Raw genomic sequence first — 17,667 nt, 5'->3', positions numbered from 1 at the left:
AAATATGTGCCTGATTTAAGATTTTAATGAGTTTAATGAGCCAGCTTAATAAAACAGGCATATATAGGCAAAAGCAGTGAGGTCATTTTGCAATAGGCATTTTTTTAGACTGAGTCATGTGTTTTAGTGAGCCTGAAACAATCTTAGAGTAGGAATTTTCCCCAGTTCCAACGTCCTGGATCTAGCATGACTGAACATTTGCTCCAATATAATGTCAACTAGAAATGTCAAAATTTGCATATTAAAGTTGTGTCAATGCATGCACACGAAAGCTGGTCCTTGGATCTTAGAAGTGCTCCCACTGTCTTTCAGGCCTTGATCCCCTGCACGTGCTACTGGTGCATAGAAGTAAAGTAGAATGGGAAATAACATCTTTGAGCGCTGGTGAAAAATTATAGAGATTTTAATACTGACCTTGTGATAAAGAGAGAGGAAAATTGTTTTAGTGAAATGCCTACCATACAAATAGTCGTGGAATTTCTTTACTCCAGCAACTATTGCCAGGGCTTCCTTGTCTATTTGTGCATAATTCCTCTCAGCCGCTGACAATGTCCTAGAGTAATATGCAATAGGGACTTGTCTGCCATCCTCTTCAAGGTGGCTCAATAAAGCCCCCACTCCATAGGGGGATGCATCACAAGCAATGCAAATTGGTTTGGTCTCCATAAAGTGGGTAACGGTGGCATTGCTTGCCAGGAGGTTTTTTAGTGCCAGGAAGCTGGAGTCATGTGTTTTTGTCCAGTTCCATGTGGAGTGTTTGTCCAATAACCTGTGCAAAGGTTCAGCAATAGATGCCTTGTGGGGTAAAAAAAAAATGTGATAAAAGTTAAGTAACCTCAGGAAGGCTTGCAGCTCCGCCTTATTTTTGGGTGTGGGTGCCTCTTTGATTGTTTTCATCTTATATGCTGCGGGGTGAACTCCCTGAGCATCAATTCTAAACCCCAAAAATTCTGTCTCTGGCACCCCAATGCTGCACTTATCCCTCTTGAGCTTAAGGCCAGCAGCACGGAATCTACCCAAAAAAGCCCGCAGATGTTCTGCCAGAACCTCCTCTGAGTCTCCTGCTATAAGAACATCGTCAAAGTACGGGCAGACTCCCGGTATACCCTTTAGCGTACACTCCATCACCTCTTGAAAGATGCCTGGAGCTACACTAACTCCGAACTGCAACCGGTCTACCCGGAACGCCCCCTTGTGGGTGACTATCGTTTGTGCAGCGGCGGTCTCTGGGTTGAGCGGGAGCTGCAAGTAAGCCTGAGCAAGATCCAGTTTGGTGAAGATCGCACCTCCCTGGAGTGATACAAAGATGCTGCTGACTGTAGGCATCGGGTATGCATGTGGGTTTAACACTTTATTGATTGTGCATTTATAATCAGCGCAAATTCTGACGTCACCATTTGCCTTGAGAGGTGTGACAATGGGGGTTTCCCACTCTGCTCCCTCAACTGGATGCAGCACCCCCTGTGCCACGAGCTTGTCGAGTTCCCGCTCTATTTTGTGTTTTAATGCGAACGGTACCCTCCGTGGCTTAATTTTGATGGGTTGTATGTTGGGGTTCAATTTGAATGCAATTGGTGGACCTGTGTATTTTCCCAGTGTTCCATCGAACACGTCTGCAAAAGCCTTGCACACGGATTCGATGCTGTGCACTTGGGACTGTGTCTGGTGAATTCCGATAATGTGAATTCCCAATGCTTTGAACCAGCTCAACCCCAGCAAGCTAGTCCTTTGTCCCTTGACCACTAGGACGTCCAAGGGCCCCTGGAACTCCCTGTACCTCACAGGAAACGTAGCCTCCCCCCGAACTTGTATTGGGGAATTCTGAAAATTGGTGAGGGTGATGCTAGATGGTCTCAGGGGAACCCGCTGGCCGCTCCGGCTGCAAATTAACTTATAGGTCTCATACAAAATGACTGAGACAGCGAAGCCAGAGTCCAGCTCCATTTTACAGGGAACCCCTTGGAGCTGCACCACTAGATTAATTTTGGGGGTGAGTGGTTGATGAGCCCCCGTATTACACACCGCCCCTCTGCTCTCTGTGTGGCTGATGGACACGATGCATTTCGGAGCCCCAGTACCTGATGCCAGGTGAGCTTCCGCATCCACCTCGTGCAGCGTGTCCCAGCTCCGGCTCCAGCAAATGGATGCGATGTGTCCCGTCTTGCCGCACGCTTGACATTTGGCCGTTCTGAACTTGCAGGTGGAACGATGATGGTTTCCCCCAAAGCCAGCACATTTCTGCTTGGTCGAGCCGCACTTACAACCGGAGCACTTCCTGTCCTGGCCGTTGGCCACAGCTGTGGTCTGTTGACCCCTCGGGCTATCGCGCTGTGCCATCGGGTGGGAGGCTCTGAGTTGTAGTGCGTCCACCTCCGACTCCAGACCATCCATGCTGCTTCCTCCAGCCCCGTGCGTCTGATGGATGGTGATACCCTGGTTGCCTTGGTTGGTCTCAGTCGGCTCTGGCTTCTCAGCTAACTCCCAGGCCAGTACTTCCTCCTGTACTTGCTTGAGGGTCAGCCCTGGTCTGGCCAGCAGCTTCTGCCTCAGTTTTCGGTCCCTGAGGCTGAAGACAATTCTGTCCCGCAACCTCCTTTCTAAGTTGTCAAAGTTGCAGAGGCGAGCTGCCTGTCAGACTGCCGCCATGAATGCTGACCCTGACTCACCCGGCAGCTGGTTCCTGTTTACAAATTCGAATGTCCATGCCATTTCCGACATGTGTGGGTTAAAGTGCTGATTCAGTTTATCAATGAGGTCATCATATTTCACATCCCCGATGGCCGTGGGTGAACACAGACCCTGCCAGTTTATAAATCTCCTTTCCGCATGTGCTAAGTAGGGCTGCCACCTTCATCCTGTCCTCAGTAATGCGGTTTACTATGAAGTAAAACTCTAGCTGCCCCATGAACACTTCCCATTCTTCAGGCTGGGCGCTATTGAAAACGGGAGCTAACCCGACCGGCACCAAGGGAGCTTGACTGACCTGAGCTATGGGAGCCTGACTGTCATGAGACATCTCGAGCGATCTGATCAATCCTGTTACAATTCAGGTGACAATTCCCCTGCCAGATGGGGTGTCCTACCGCCCTTCAGAACAGGATCCCACCTTCGTCACCAATTGTTGTGTCGGTTCGGGAATCAGAGAGACTCAGACTTCAGGCATGCAAAGACTTTATTAGGAGGAAAACATGGTCCAGAAAGAAGGGAACAAAGGGTACCAGTCCTCTTTTATACCTGGCCAGGAGACTACCTGGCCAATATAGTTAAGCCCCTGCTTCCCACCGGCGGGTCAGCCAATCCCTTTAAATCCAGCTCTCCCGCGGAACACTGTCCCTTTAAATCCTGCTTTCCCGTCGAACGCTGTTCCTGCCCAGAGCTGTCCAGCTCTGTGCCTCCTTCTGTAGCTGTCACACATGTATGCTATGCTGCATACACTACAAAAACTATTTGCTTCATGACAGATTGTCATTCAGTGTTAGAGTACCATTTTGTTCTATTGGAAGAAAAGCTCTTGGTGAAATTCCTTAGTTTCACTCTGCAAAAGTTTGAAGCTAAATAGAATTATTTTGTTATAGATAAAGTAGGCTTTAAATGAATAGGAACTATTATTATCAGGTTCTGAGGTTTTAATAAAATTAAATTGACTTGCCAGTATGGACAAGAAAAACCACAAGTAAGCAAAAAAAAAGCCAAAAGGTCATCTTAAATGATAATAGTAGATCACTTCACTGACCTTGGCTTTTAGCTGCCTGACCCTAATTAGCAATTGGATTATAGCTGCAGGAAGCAGCAAGATTCTCTTGGCCATGCAAATTCCAAGCAGAGTTTTATAATTTGCCATTTGGTTTCAGAACAGATATATCTGTCTGAGGAGAAAGAAATGTAAATGTCCTTAAAGGGATATGTACATATTTAGTTGTTTTCACAAAAAATCTCTTAAACAGAGAAAGCTGATGTCCCATTACTCAATACAATAAAAAATCTATATGTAGTTTAAAAACAATTTATGTATTAACACATTAAAATGTGATATATTCCTAAGTGGGTGGTAGAAGAAACAGCTTTAACAGCACTTTTAAAGATTTGTTATTATCCCTACTCTAATTAAAATCCAATGAGCTTTTCTGTTGTTGATTTTGAAAATGAGTATTTGAGTGGGATTATTGCTTTATCCTGGGTTCCACGAGTTTTATGTTGTGGTTGCACAATAGATGATGGATAGATATATAGATAGATAGATAGATTGATAGATAGATAGATAGATAGATAGATAGATAGATAGATAGATAGATAGATAGATAGATAGATATTTAGATATTGTTGTAAGCCATGAAAGATGAATATAAAAATGAAGAGCTGAAGAGGTAGTGAGCACCTATTATACATTCTAGACAATGTGAGCTAACTTTTCTTTGAAGTGAATTATATATTATCCTAGCTTCAAGAGAACTTCTACACTAGGAATTTGAACTCTTCATACTTGTCCCTGAAAATAACTTTCTAATTGGATTCTGCATTTATTTATTTAAATTTATTGGCTAACCAACTCTAGTGGATTCTAGGCAATGTTCAAAATAAGAAAAAAATATCAACAGACAAAAATAAATCAAATAGACATTCCAGACTAAAATAATGCTTTTCTAAAAAAAGAAGAAGATATATTCCTCTTTTCTGTCAAACCCTCACATGTACAAATTGAATATTCTTCAGCAGCAAAATTTAATATTGATTCTGATATGATATACTATATGGATATCATTTTGAAGGAAGAAAATAAAAATTGTTTAGAGTTGAATTTTTTACTGTATAGTATAATTTCATTTCATTTCATTTCATTTATTATATTTGTATACCGCCCTTCTCCCGAAGGACTCAGGGCGGTGAACAGGGCACATAAAAAATACAGAATACAAAAATTAAAAAGAGAATTAAATAAGAGCCCGAGCTAAAAACAGTAGAATAATATAAAAATCCCCAATAAAAACCCCAGCACATCCCCCATCAGGCCAGGCCGGCTTGTTCAAATAGGTAGGTCTTCAGACCGTGTCGGAAGGAGCGAAGGTCAGGTGCCATCCGGAGCTCAACCAGCAGCTGATTCCATAAAGCCAGGGCGCCCACAGAGAAGGACCTCCCCCTGGGGGCCACCAGACAACATTCTCTGACCGGTGGCACCCTGAGGAGGCCCTCTCTGTGGGAACACACAGGGCGGAGGGAAGTTGATGCCGGCAGCAGGTGATCCCCGAGGTATTCCGGACCCATGCCATGTAGGGCCTTGAAAACCATTACCAAAACCTTGAACCTCACCCGGAAGACAACTGGTAGCCAATGCAGCTCGCAGAGCAAAGGTGTAACATGGGAGTACCGGGAAACTCCCAAGACAACTCTCGCAGCTGCATTCTGTACCAGCTGGAGCCTCCAAGTGGTCTTCAAGGGAAGCCCCATGTAGAGAGCGTTGCAGTAGTCCAGATGAGAGGTCACGAGTGCATGAGTACACAGGGCATCCCGGTCTAGATAGGGCCGCAACTGGCACACCAGGCAAACCTGGGCGAAAGCCCCCCTAATCAAAGCCACTATATGATCTTCCAAAGTAAGCCGCAAATCTAGGAGGACTCCCAAGTTGTGAGCCCTATCTATGGGGGGTAAAAACTCACCCCCCATGGAAAGAGGTGGAATATTCTGAATATCTCGGGATGCCAGTATGCACAGCCACTCAGTCTTGTCGGGGTTGAGTTGAAGTCTGTTCCTCCCCATCCAGACCCGAACCACCTCCAGGCAACGGGACATCACGTCGAGGGCATCACTGGGGTGGTTTGGGGTCAAAATGAAAAGCTGGGTATCATCAGCATACTGATGATACCCAACTCCAAAACCACAAATGATCTCACCCAGCGGTTTCATATAGATGTTGAACAGGAGAGGCGAGAGGACTGACCCCTGAGGAAATCCACAAACAAGAGACCTCGGGGTTGACCTCTTCCCCCCTGCCAACACCGACTGCGAACGTCCCAGGAGATAGGAGGAGAACCACTGAAGAACTGTGCCTTCCACTCCCAATCCCCTGAGACGCCGCAGCAGGATACCATGGTCGATGGTATCAAAAGCCGCTGAGAGGTCTAATAGGACTAGGACAGAGGAATATCACTTGTCCCGGGCCCTCCAGAGATCATTCACCAGAGCGACCAATGCCGTCTCCGTGCTGTACCCGGGCCTGAAACCCGATTGGCACGGGTCTAGATAATCTGCTTCATCCAGGACCAGAGGGAGCTGATGTGCCACCACACTCTCAACAACCTTTGCAAGAAAGCGAAGGTTGGAGACCGGACGAAAGTTATTTAACACAGCTGGGTCCAAGGCAGGCTTCTTGAGGAGAGGTCTCACCACCGCCTCCTTCAAGATGGCGGGGAAACTACCCTCACTCAAAGAGGCAGATATAACTGCCTGGAACCAGCCTCGTGTCCCCTCCCAAGCTGCATATACCAGCCAGGAAGGGCACGGGTCCAATAAACATGTGGTGGAGCTCAATCTCCCCATAATCCTGTCCACTTCCTCAGGGGTCACAGAATCAAACTCCTCCCAGATAACATTGACAAGACCGCCCATGTCCTGATCATCAGACTCCGCCCAGCTGATCAAGAACACATGATATCACTCCCTACCCACATCCAGCCCACCTTGTTACACATTAAAAGTGGTGTTTTCTGATTTTTGCTTCTTCAGATTGGGCTACCTAGTTACCTGTTTCTCATATATCTACTCTCCAACTAGCTACTGTGTACTTTGGTAGAAATCTCTATTCGTCTCCAGTCACTAATTGCTGCTTTCTGAGGCCAATTTCTTCTCTTTTTACAAATTTATGATGAAACAGTGAACAAGGACCCATGTAATAAAAAAAATGAAAATGGCAAAGGGTCTACACTTTTCCTTTTCTCACCCAAGTAAAAGGAGCAAGGAAGAATGGTGGTGGGTGTTTTTTTTTTTTTTAATCAGAGAGTGAACCCACTAATTAGGGGCAATGGTAAATGTGTCCAGACAGAGCCTGAAGCATCTCTTGGGCCAAAGCATTTCTTAAACTAACTTCATTTCCAGTTAGCTTATCCATAGGATGCAACGCATAAGGATAACATGTGGGGGAGAAACAATAAAATTCTTGTCTATATAGGTAGGAATGTTATGTGCATAAGCCACCCAGAGTCATAGAGTTGGATGGCTAGAAGGAAGGCAGGAAGAGAAAAACCTACATTTGGTTCTGAGACATAGTTTCATGTTCATATTATAAGAACACAAAGAAAACATACTGGAAATCCTCATTTTATACATTTTATATTCTAGCATGTCTTCTTTGAAAAGAACCAGTCAATGGTTGACAGTGTGCATGTTTTTATCATTATTAGAAAAATAATCTTACACATTCATGACAAATAGTAAATTATATTCCAGTGATTCCTGGATGAGTTGACCAGGGGAAATAATTCAAAATATTTTTAATATGTGCTCCCAGAATGGGGTATGATTAATTTTTAAGAGCTAAGTATTTTTCTTTCTTCTCACTTTTACCATCTCTCAGCATTTGCTTTCATAAATATAACTTACGGCTATTTAATGAAGCCAAAATATCTGATAATTTTTTCAGAAGCGGTTGCCAATCCATTGAGACAATCTCAACATGCAGTTTTTGTTTTATTTCTCCAGGCTAGATTTCTTTTTCTTTTTTTCTTTGCCTTTTAAAATTGGAACAGGATGCATATTTTATTTTATTTATGTAAAACATTTCTGAGCCACAAATCTTTTGTAGCACAGAGTATAGCACTACACTTAGTCTGTCCATCTGTGCACATAGGAATATGAAAATGGACTTTTTAAGGACTTCCGGTGGCTCCGCGGCGACGGAGACAGCCTTCCCGGGCTGCCCGCGGCTCAGCTGTTGTTTTTTCGCCCAAAACAGCGCCGATCAGCTGTTCGGGCGAATTTGAAGCCCCCTCCTCGGGAGAAGAGGAGGGGGCGAGCTCCCAGGTAGGGGTAGAGTTCTCCAGGGCCGCCTGAGCTTATGGCTTGGGCGGCTGAAGGATTGAACTCCCCCGTAGCCTGGGCTGCTCCCAGCTGGCCGGCGCCTCTGCTCCTGATTTCTTGGAGCAGAGCCAGGCGTCTGCGACCACCCCTGCCTGAAGGAATGACTATGGATTAAAGGAGCAGGCAGAGCGATACAAGAGGAAAGGGTGAAGAGGATTATTATATTTTACTCTCCAGCTTGATGGACTTTTTTGGATTATAAATTTGAAGTGAAAGTGCGTCACATTTGGTAAAAGATGGCGGCTAAACCACCCCCTAAAACTCTTCGGAGTGCTGGAACTTCTCCTGTGCAACAAACATTATTGCAGGCGCTGCATCCTCCTGATGTATTGACATTAAAGGACTTACAAGATGCTCTTGAAAAACACGCCCAGGTAATTTTGGAATCAATTAATGATATATTTGTACAGATGGAGGAGAAATTGGAGAAATTGGAGGAGAGAATGGAGGAGAGGATGGAACAGAAGTTCAGAGTGATGAAGGCAGACATCTTGTCTTCAGTGTGTAAAGTGGCTCGCTGTGTGGAAGAATTGGAGGGAAAGCTAGAAGATTTGACTCAAAAGAATGCTATATTAGAAGCAAAAGTATTGGAGAATGAAGATAAAGTGGAAAAAGAACTGAGTCTTGCTCAATATTACCAGATGCAGTTTGCCATTAGAGTTAGAGGCTTAAAGGAGAATACCAAGGAAGATCTAAAGCAGCTGATTTCTGAGGCTTTTGAAGAAGTGTTGAAACAGCCAGCATCTGAAATAAAAGGAGGCATGGATAAAGTGTTTCATGTGAATTCATGGATTGCTAGACAGAGAAAGTTGCCTAGAGATGTGGTGGTATATTTTGCAAAAAGGGAAACTAGAGATGAAGTTATACGAGCTGCTTATGATACTAAAGTTGTGATTGCCAATCAAGAAGTTTTGGTCTTAAAAGAAATTCCTCCAAAGATTTTAAGGAGAAGGAAGGATTTTACATTTCTTGTGCAAGAGCTCAAGCAACGAGATATAAGGTTTAGATGGGAGATCCCAGCTGGGTTGATGGTGACGCACGAAGGTAAAAGGTACCGTCTGGTTACTGTGATGCAAGCGCGTGATTTCTATAATAATGTTTTAAATGCAACGCCATTAACACTTCTGGAAGCTGAAAAGGGATCTGGAGAAGGAGTGCATCAAGAGGTCGAAGGTGGTCAGATAGAAGACAACGGTGTTGGAAGAGATCAACATACAACTTCGTCGGATGATTCTATAGAACAGAGGGTGACGCGTGCTGCTGCAAAACGATCTAAGAAGAGAAAATAGCAGGATTTGCAGAAGTCTATGGAATTTCTACGACGTATTCATAGTCAAGTATGGGAGGCGGGAAAAGATTTGGGTGTAGACGCAATATATTTTTTATATGTGGTGGTTTTGGGGAAAGGGTGAGTTTTTTTTTTTGGATTAAAGTTTGGTGGAATATATAGAAGATTTCTAAATGGAGGTTAAAGTTTTGTTCGCAATTTTTTTTATTGTTTGGAATAATTATAGATGTGCTGGAAGAGGAACGGCCGATTACAGAAGAGTGGACTTTAAAGTTTTCTGATTTGGTTGAGGTGGCGAAGATTTTGGTTAATTTGAAAGATTATTTGTAAGAACGTTATATTATGGAATGGACAAAATGGATGGAGTCTATTTGGGACAAGTATAGGTTGAGAAGTATTATATAGTATTTGAATAATTCTTTTTTTCTTTTTTTTCTGTTGTTTTTTTCTCTTTGTATTCTGGGGTTTTTTTCTTCTTGTTTTTAATGTATATTTAATATTATTAAGGTTTGTTTTATTCTATATAAGCTAGAAAGTGTCTCTTTTTTATCTTAGTTTTTTATATATACTTAATATTGCCGAGGTTTGGTTTATCCTATATAAGCTAGAGAGTGATGGATTTTAGAATTTATAGTTGTTAGTACATGGTTGCGTATGTTTGCCTTTCTTTTTTTTCTTTTTATATATATACCTTGTATTCAGCTCTGGGAAGTCGGGGGGGGGAGGGGGGGAGGGGGGGAAGTAGGGGGGGGAGGAGGGAGGGAGGGGGGAGGTAGGGGGGGAGGAGGGAGGGGGAAGGGGGTTTTTTTAAAGGAAAATTGTATTTTTAAAACTTTTCAATAAAAAAAAAGAAAATGGACTTTTTAAGACAATAGCTTATGAAATCAATTTTTCTCCAAACCCAATTTTAAAATTAGAAAAAAGTGTTTATCTCACATTCAGATTTTCTCTTCCTATTTTTGTTCTTCATTAATTCGCTCAGACGTTTATTACAAACAATCAAATCAGTCTTTTTGTTTGATTGAATTTCCTTCCTTTGCCATATGTTCATGTGAGTAAACTTATCCTTAATTTAAATGTGTGGAATAAATGCACTTTTTCTAAGCAGATATAATATTCATTTATTCTTATTATTTCAAATGGCCCAGTTGTTTTTTTGTGTGCTCACCTGTTTCATTCCCATTGATTAATGTTCTCTAAAATAATTCTATTTTTGTTTTGGGATGTATTCATTCAGAATATTTTACAATTTCCCCAAAATTCATATCCAACACATTAATGTATACAACTGTCACTAATCTATGCACTTTTATGGACACACATTTAGAACATTGCAGATGAAATAAATTCATTGTTTTCATTTTTCTCCTACTTATAATTAAATCTAGTTCTTTGCTTCCTTGTCTACAATTATTAAATCCATCCCCATATCAACTTGGTTTAGAACTATTAATCCTTGTCTTTTCTTTTCATTTTACAAATTTATATTTCTTTGTTTCATTTGTGTATTCATATTCTTGATAATTTGCACCTGACATTCCAAATCACAATCTCCCATAAACCATTATTATTGCAGTTGGGCCCTTACATATTGAGTTCTGGTACCCATTATGGCTTTCATCAATGCTAGCTCTCAAATGATTGTCTTTTAGTAAGAGAAAGAAAGAGTAAACTAATTATCTGAATTGGCTATAGCCATTCCAAATATAGCATTTCAGGAGTTTGATATTTCAGCTTGTGTTTTCTTAATGTTTGATCTGCTTGAAATTCATGTATGATTTGGTTACTGCTCTACTGTAAACCACCAAATTACTGACTTAACTATGTAAGTTAATGTTTCAATCTAAACTCTAACTGTTCAGGTATAGGCCTGAGTGCAAGAAAGCTCAAGTGGAACTTAAATGGGAGAACACACAAGGAAATAACAGACAGTAGGGAGAAAGCAGAGGTGCTTAACTCATGCTTTCCATCAGTCTCCAAAAAGAAATTATAGCCCAAAATACGAAAAAAAAACTATTGCAAAAGACAAACTAGAAGCAAAAATTAAAATAAGCAATAAAATGATAAGAGAACACCTATCTTGACAAATATAAATCACTGGGACCCGACAGATTACATCCCAGAGTTCTGAAGGAGCTGGCAGATGTTATCTCAGAACCATTGCACCATATCCTGGAGTGCCAGGGAAGTACCTGAGGATTGGAAAAGGGCTGATGTGGCTCCCATCTTCAAGAAAGGGGAAAAAAACAAAAACAAAAAACAGCCTCCAGAAACTACAGACCAGTCTAACATCAATACCTGGGAAGATCCTGGAAAAGATAATAATAATAATAATAATAATAATAATAATAATAATAATAATAATAATAATAATAATAATAATAATAATAATAATAATAATAATAATAATAATAATAATAATAATAATAATAATAATAATAATACCAGATCTGTGAACAAATAGAAGCAAACAAAGTTATAGCTAGCAGCCAGCATGGGTTTGTTAAAAACAGATTATGCCAAACCAATTTTATTTCATTCTTTGAATAAAATGACTAAATTAGTAGACCAGCGAAATGCCATTAACATAGTGTACTTAGATTTCAGTAAGGCATTTGATAAAGTAGAGCACAATCTACTTCCAGAAAGAGGCAGAATAGACATCACCACCAGATGGATTTGTAGCTGGCTGACAAACAGTACTCAACATGTAATCCTTAATGGTACTACATCCACATGGAGAGAAGTAACCAGTGGGGTACCACAAGGTTCTGTCTTAGGCCCAGTACTCTTCAATATCTTCATAAATGACTTATATTAGGGAATAGAAGGGGAACTCATCAAATTTTCAGATGACACTAAACTGGCAGGAATAGCCAACACCCCAGAAGACAAACTCAGGATCCAAAAAGATCTAGACAAACTTGAACAATGGGCCCTATCTGCCAAAATAAACTTTAATGTGGAGAAAAGCAAAGTTTTACATTTAGGCAGGAAAAATCAACATGCTTTATTGAAGGTCAGACAGAACAGAAGCAACAAGGAAGTTGCTGCGCAGCTACAGTATTTATATGGTTGGCTGATAGGTGGCAACCAATAGGTTTGAAGCACAGGCTTCCCGCCAAAGACCTACTTAGCCGGCTGGAGACAACCAGTCTGGGCCGGCTAGCAACCGTTACAAAGATTCACATGAACTAGCACTTAGCAATTGAATTCAAGCAATTAGCAATCAGTGCAACATAAGCAAACACTTACGCATATAAAAAGCCCAACACATTACACCCCTTCCCCCTGGATGATACACACATTCATTAGGTTACAAAATCTTGAAGATATTTGGGGGGTCTTTGGGCTCATTCAGAGCATTGGGGGGTTGCTGGAATCTCCCCATCTACCAGTTCATCTGCCGTGCTGGGTAGACCCGGGCTCTGTGGTTCGGTGGAGTCAAAACAACTTGAGTCCCTTTGGCTGGCCTGTCTTGGTTGTCCCAGCCCAAAGTCTAATGGTGCCGCTAAGTCGGCCTGGCTGTTGTTGGGTGTTGGGTGGCTGCCTGGCCCCTGAGGTCTGGTTGGGGGAAGCGCTTTTATGGCCCCGTCCCTGTTCTCTTTCACGCAAAATGTCTCAGAGTGTCTGAACTGCTCCGCTGATGTGTGAGGTTGTGAACTCCAGATCTGCTCCCCTTAGGAGTCCTGAGCCAACAACTGCTCTGTTAGTCACCAACACAACTGATCGACATATCGGTGAATGACTCGCCCATCTTCCAGGACCACCTCATAGGAGAGTGGTCCTGACACTTTAACAACTTCTGCTGCCACCCACAACTGTCCTTGCCCATAGTTCCAAGTCCAAACCCGGTCCCCCACCTGTAAATGCCTAGGTGCCTTAGGATGTGCCATGTTGGAGGCCACTCTATCATGCAGTCTGTCCAATTTTGTTATTAGTCTCTTGCCCCAATGCAGCTCTGCCTGTAGCCATACAAGGCGTTGTATGCTGTCATAACAAGAAGTCAGCCAGCATGTAGTGCCAGTCCCCTGTAGTAATGTGTTTAAGGGACTTTTTGGTTGTGTGAACCATCCGTTCTGCTTGCTCATTTGATGATGGGTAAAAAGGAGCTGACATGGCATGCCTAATGAGATTGGCCCTGAGGAAGCCCTTGAATTCTGACGCAGTAAACTGGGCTCCATTGTCAAAGACTAAGGCGTCTGGAAGCCCATGCATTGCAAACAGTGACCGCAACACCTGGATGGTCGTTGCAGTAGTCATATTGGGAATTGGAACCACGTCCAACCATTTAGAGTGACTATCGACCACTATTAAAAACAACTGTCCCTGAAAGGGGCCGGCAAAATCTACATGGATTCTTGACCATGGTGTGTGTGTTTCTTCCCATCGGTGGACAGTAGCCTGCGGCATCTCTGGTCTGGACTGTTGACACCTGTAATAGTCATGTACTTGGGCCTTGATAGCTTTAGCTAGCCCTGGCCACCAGAGGTAGCTCCTCGCCAGTGCCTTCATCCAGATGATGCCCGGATGGCCTTCATGCAGAGACTGGAGAACTCTGGGCCTGAGTGAACTGGGACTATGACCCTGCTACCCCAAAGGATGCACCCCTTGTGAGCTGAAAGCTCATTTTTCTGACTGAAAAAACTCGAACTCAGGGCCCCTGCTATTTTCCAGCCATCCTGTGTGAATCCAAGCCAACACGTGACTTAAGATTTTGTCAGCTGCTGTTTCTGCAGTGACATCTCCCGCATGTAGGGGAAACTCTGGCAAGTCTTGAATTGCTAAAATGCATGCAGCTGGAGCCGGATCAGGCTCCACGTATGGCAAGGGCAATCTGCTAAGGCCGTCTGCATGGCCCATTTCTTTGCCGGTTTTGTGAACCAGTCTGTAGTCATAGGCCGAAAGGAAGATAGACCATCTCAACATTCATTGCAACAGAATTTGAGGTGTCTGCTTGTCCATTGTGAACAAGCCTAGCAAGGGCTTGTGGTCAGTAAAGACCGTGAACTGCCTCCCATATAAATAGTCTTGGAACTTCTTAACCCCGGCCATGATGGCCAAGGCCTCTGTCAATTTGCACGGTGAGGTCCTCGAGTAATAGGCAATAGGTGGCTGTCTCCCATCCACTGACAAGTGACTCAGCACAGCTCCAACCCCATATGGGGATGTATCACACGTGATGCAAACTGGCAGATTTTCATTAAAATGTGTGAGCACCGAGTTCAAGAACAACAATGCCTTGACTGCCTGAAAACTCCTTTCGTGGAGCTTGGTCCACTGCCATGAGGTATTTTTGTCTAAGAGCTGGTGTAGTGGCTCTGCCACTGTGGCCTTGTTGGGGTGAATGAATGATAAAAATTCAGGAGGCCCAAGAAGGCTTGAAGCTCTCCCTTGGACCTAGGGCTTGGTGCCAGCTGAATCACTTTCAGCTTTGACTCTGCAGGATGGATGCCCTTGGCATCGATTCGAAACCCAAGGAATTCTGTGGAAGGAACACCAATCTTGCCCTTGTCTCTCCTTAATCTAAGTCCCATGGCGCGGAACTGCTGAAGGATGGCTCTAAGCCACTCAGCCAGAACTTCTGTGGACTCCCTGGCAATGAGCACAATATTGAAGTAGGGGCAGACCCCCAGAATACCCTTGAGCATGCACTCCATGATCCCCTGAAAAATCCCTGGGACGACACTTATCCTGAATTGAAGGCGCTTTACCTTGAAGGCCCCCCTGTGTGTAACAATCGTTTGTGTGGCTGCCATGGCCTCGTTCACCAGCAGCTGTTGGTAGGCCTGCACTAATCTAATTTAGCAAACATGTGGTCTCCTTACAATGACGCCAGAATATGGCTGACGACTGGGAAGGGGTATGTGTGCTGCTGTAGAGCCCAGTTAATGGTACACTTTAAGAGAGAACTTTTATAAAATGTTTTATAGGTGGCATTTAGATCCTAAAAAAACTAGCAAGTATGTATCTGAACTGCCAGCCTAAATGTTGGAGGTGTGGTGGTGAAGATGCAACGTATTTTCATATATGGTGGACCTGTAAAAAGGTTAAAGCATTTTGGATTAAAATTTGGTGGAATATGCAGAACATATTTAAGAAAAGGATAAAGTTTTGTCCGCAATTGTTTTTACTGGGCATTACTACTGACACTACTGTTGTGGACACTAAGTTGATGTTGAATGTAATCACGGCAGCAAGACTTTTAGTAGGGCAATATTGGAAGAAGGAAGAACTGCCAACTATAGAAGAATGGACTTTAAAAGTTTCCAACCTGGCGGAAATGGCAAAGATCTCAGCGTATTTGAAAGACCATTTGCAACAGAGATATATTGTGGAGTGGAAAAAATGGATTGACTATATCCAGAATAAATATGGGACTAAAAAGTTTCATTTAGCATTTTAATAAGTGCCGATGTGATATTTATACTGCTTGTAGTCATTTTATAAGAGTTAAAGTGCGATAGATTTAATAGTCTATTGTTGTTTGCATATGGTAGCTTATGATTGTTTCTACTTTTATACCTTGTATTTAGCTCTGGGAAGTCGGGGAGGGGGAAGGGGAGGGAGGGAGGTGTTGGGGAGGGTTGGGAAGTGGGGAGGGGGTTGGGAGGGGTTTTGTTTTGTTTTTTATAAATAAAATGTACTGTAAAACTCTTCAATTAAAAAAAATGGTACACTTGTAGACAGCACATATTCGTACCTCTCCATTGGCCTTGAGTGGCATTACAATGGGGGTCTCCCAGTCCCCACTGTCTATGGGCTGCAAAAACCCCTGACTAACAAGCTTGTCCAGGTCTGCATCAATTTTATGCTTTAACGCAAATGGCACACAGCGGGGCTTAACCTGAATTGGCGTGACCTGGGGATTAAAAGCTATTGGAGGGCCTTTGTACTCTCCCAAACCTGGGCCAAAAACATCTGCGAATTCCTTGCAGACAGAAGACAAATCTGTTGTTTGAATCCAGTGAATGCCGGTGACCTGGATGCCCAATACATCAAACCAATCGAGCCCTATGAGGCTCGTTCATTGGCCATCCACCACAATTACATCTAGCAGGCCTGAAAACCCCTTGAAATTCACCGCAAGTGTGGCCTCACCCTTGACCGCCACTCTGGAATTCTGAAAGTCAATAAGTAGGATATTAGATGGCCGTAGCTTGACCCATCTGTTATTACAGCTGGAAACCTGCCGAAAAGTTCAGATGGAGATGATGGACACAGCAGAGCCTGTGTCCAGTTCCATTTTACATGGAATGCCTTGAAGTTCAACCTGCAGTCACAACTTCTGTTTAAGAGGTCGGTGGGCACCAGTGCGAAAAATGCTACAGTGACTGGAGCAGAACCCTACTCAATGTTGCCCTGGGGCCCCGGTACCTCTCCTGAAAGTCTCATCCAGCTGGCAGTCCCTCTGGCAACCTCAACAGATGGCGGTGATGTGGCCTGGTTTTCCACACACCAGGCCCGTGGCTGTCCTGAAATGGTAATCCATGAGTTGATAGCAGCCTCCGTAGCCCAAACACCTCGGACACAGAACTGCCTTGTCAGTTGGCCTCATTCCTCTTTCGTGGTGCTGCTGAATTTTGTCGACTTCATGGTCAGAGTCAGTGTCTTCCAATCATTCAGCGTCCTTGTGGTGGACAGTTTCTGTATATTTTGGAGGGCTGCGATGCCTTCACGGCCCATCCAGCAGCTTCATCCACCATAACCTCCTTTAAGGCCTCTTGAAGTGAGAGAGTCTCCTTCACAAAGAGTTTTTGTTGGAGCTCTCTGTTCCTGAGTCCATAGACTAAGTGGTCTCTTAGTCGCTCCTCTAGGTCAGAGAAATTGCAGAGTCACGAAGCTCTTTGAAGTGTTGCAATGAATTCTGTTGCCGACTCGCCGGGTTGTTGTTTGCGTTGTTCGAAGGCATGCCTCCATGTTATCACTGATAGCTTAGGCTCAAAATGGTTGCACAGTTTCTTCTTGAGGTCAGCATATGTGATGGTTTCTAGAAGTGCTGGGGCAACCAAGTTCTCAGTAATATCGAAAGTGGCTGGGCCACACACGCAGAGGAAGGTGACTTGATTTGCACGCAGGTAGTTCTCTACGCGGGAAATGTAGGATGACCATCTCTCTGGGTGCGTCAAGTTGAACTCTTTGAGCTTTCCGACCTTCACCATGGTGAGAAGTCTTCGTGGCTCGTGGCTCGTGTTGCCTTGTGCTGCTGGCTTCTGTGTAGGCCCTGGGACTGGTCCTCAGGGCGGGGTGGTCTCCAGCATGGCTTACTAGGCAGACCGGGTGGGGGGGAACACTGTTCCCTACCAGGCTCT

The sequence above is a fragment of the Vipera berus genome, assembly GCF_964194415.1.
Source record: "Vipera berus genome assembly, chromosome: 3".
Taxonomy (NCBI): Eukaryota; Metazoa; Chordata; class Lepidosauria; order Squamata; family Viperidae; genus Vipera; species Vipera berus.
The sequence above is the reverse complement of the archived record's forward strand: the minus strand, read 5'-3'. Positions refer to the sequence as shown.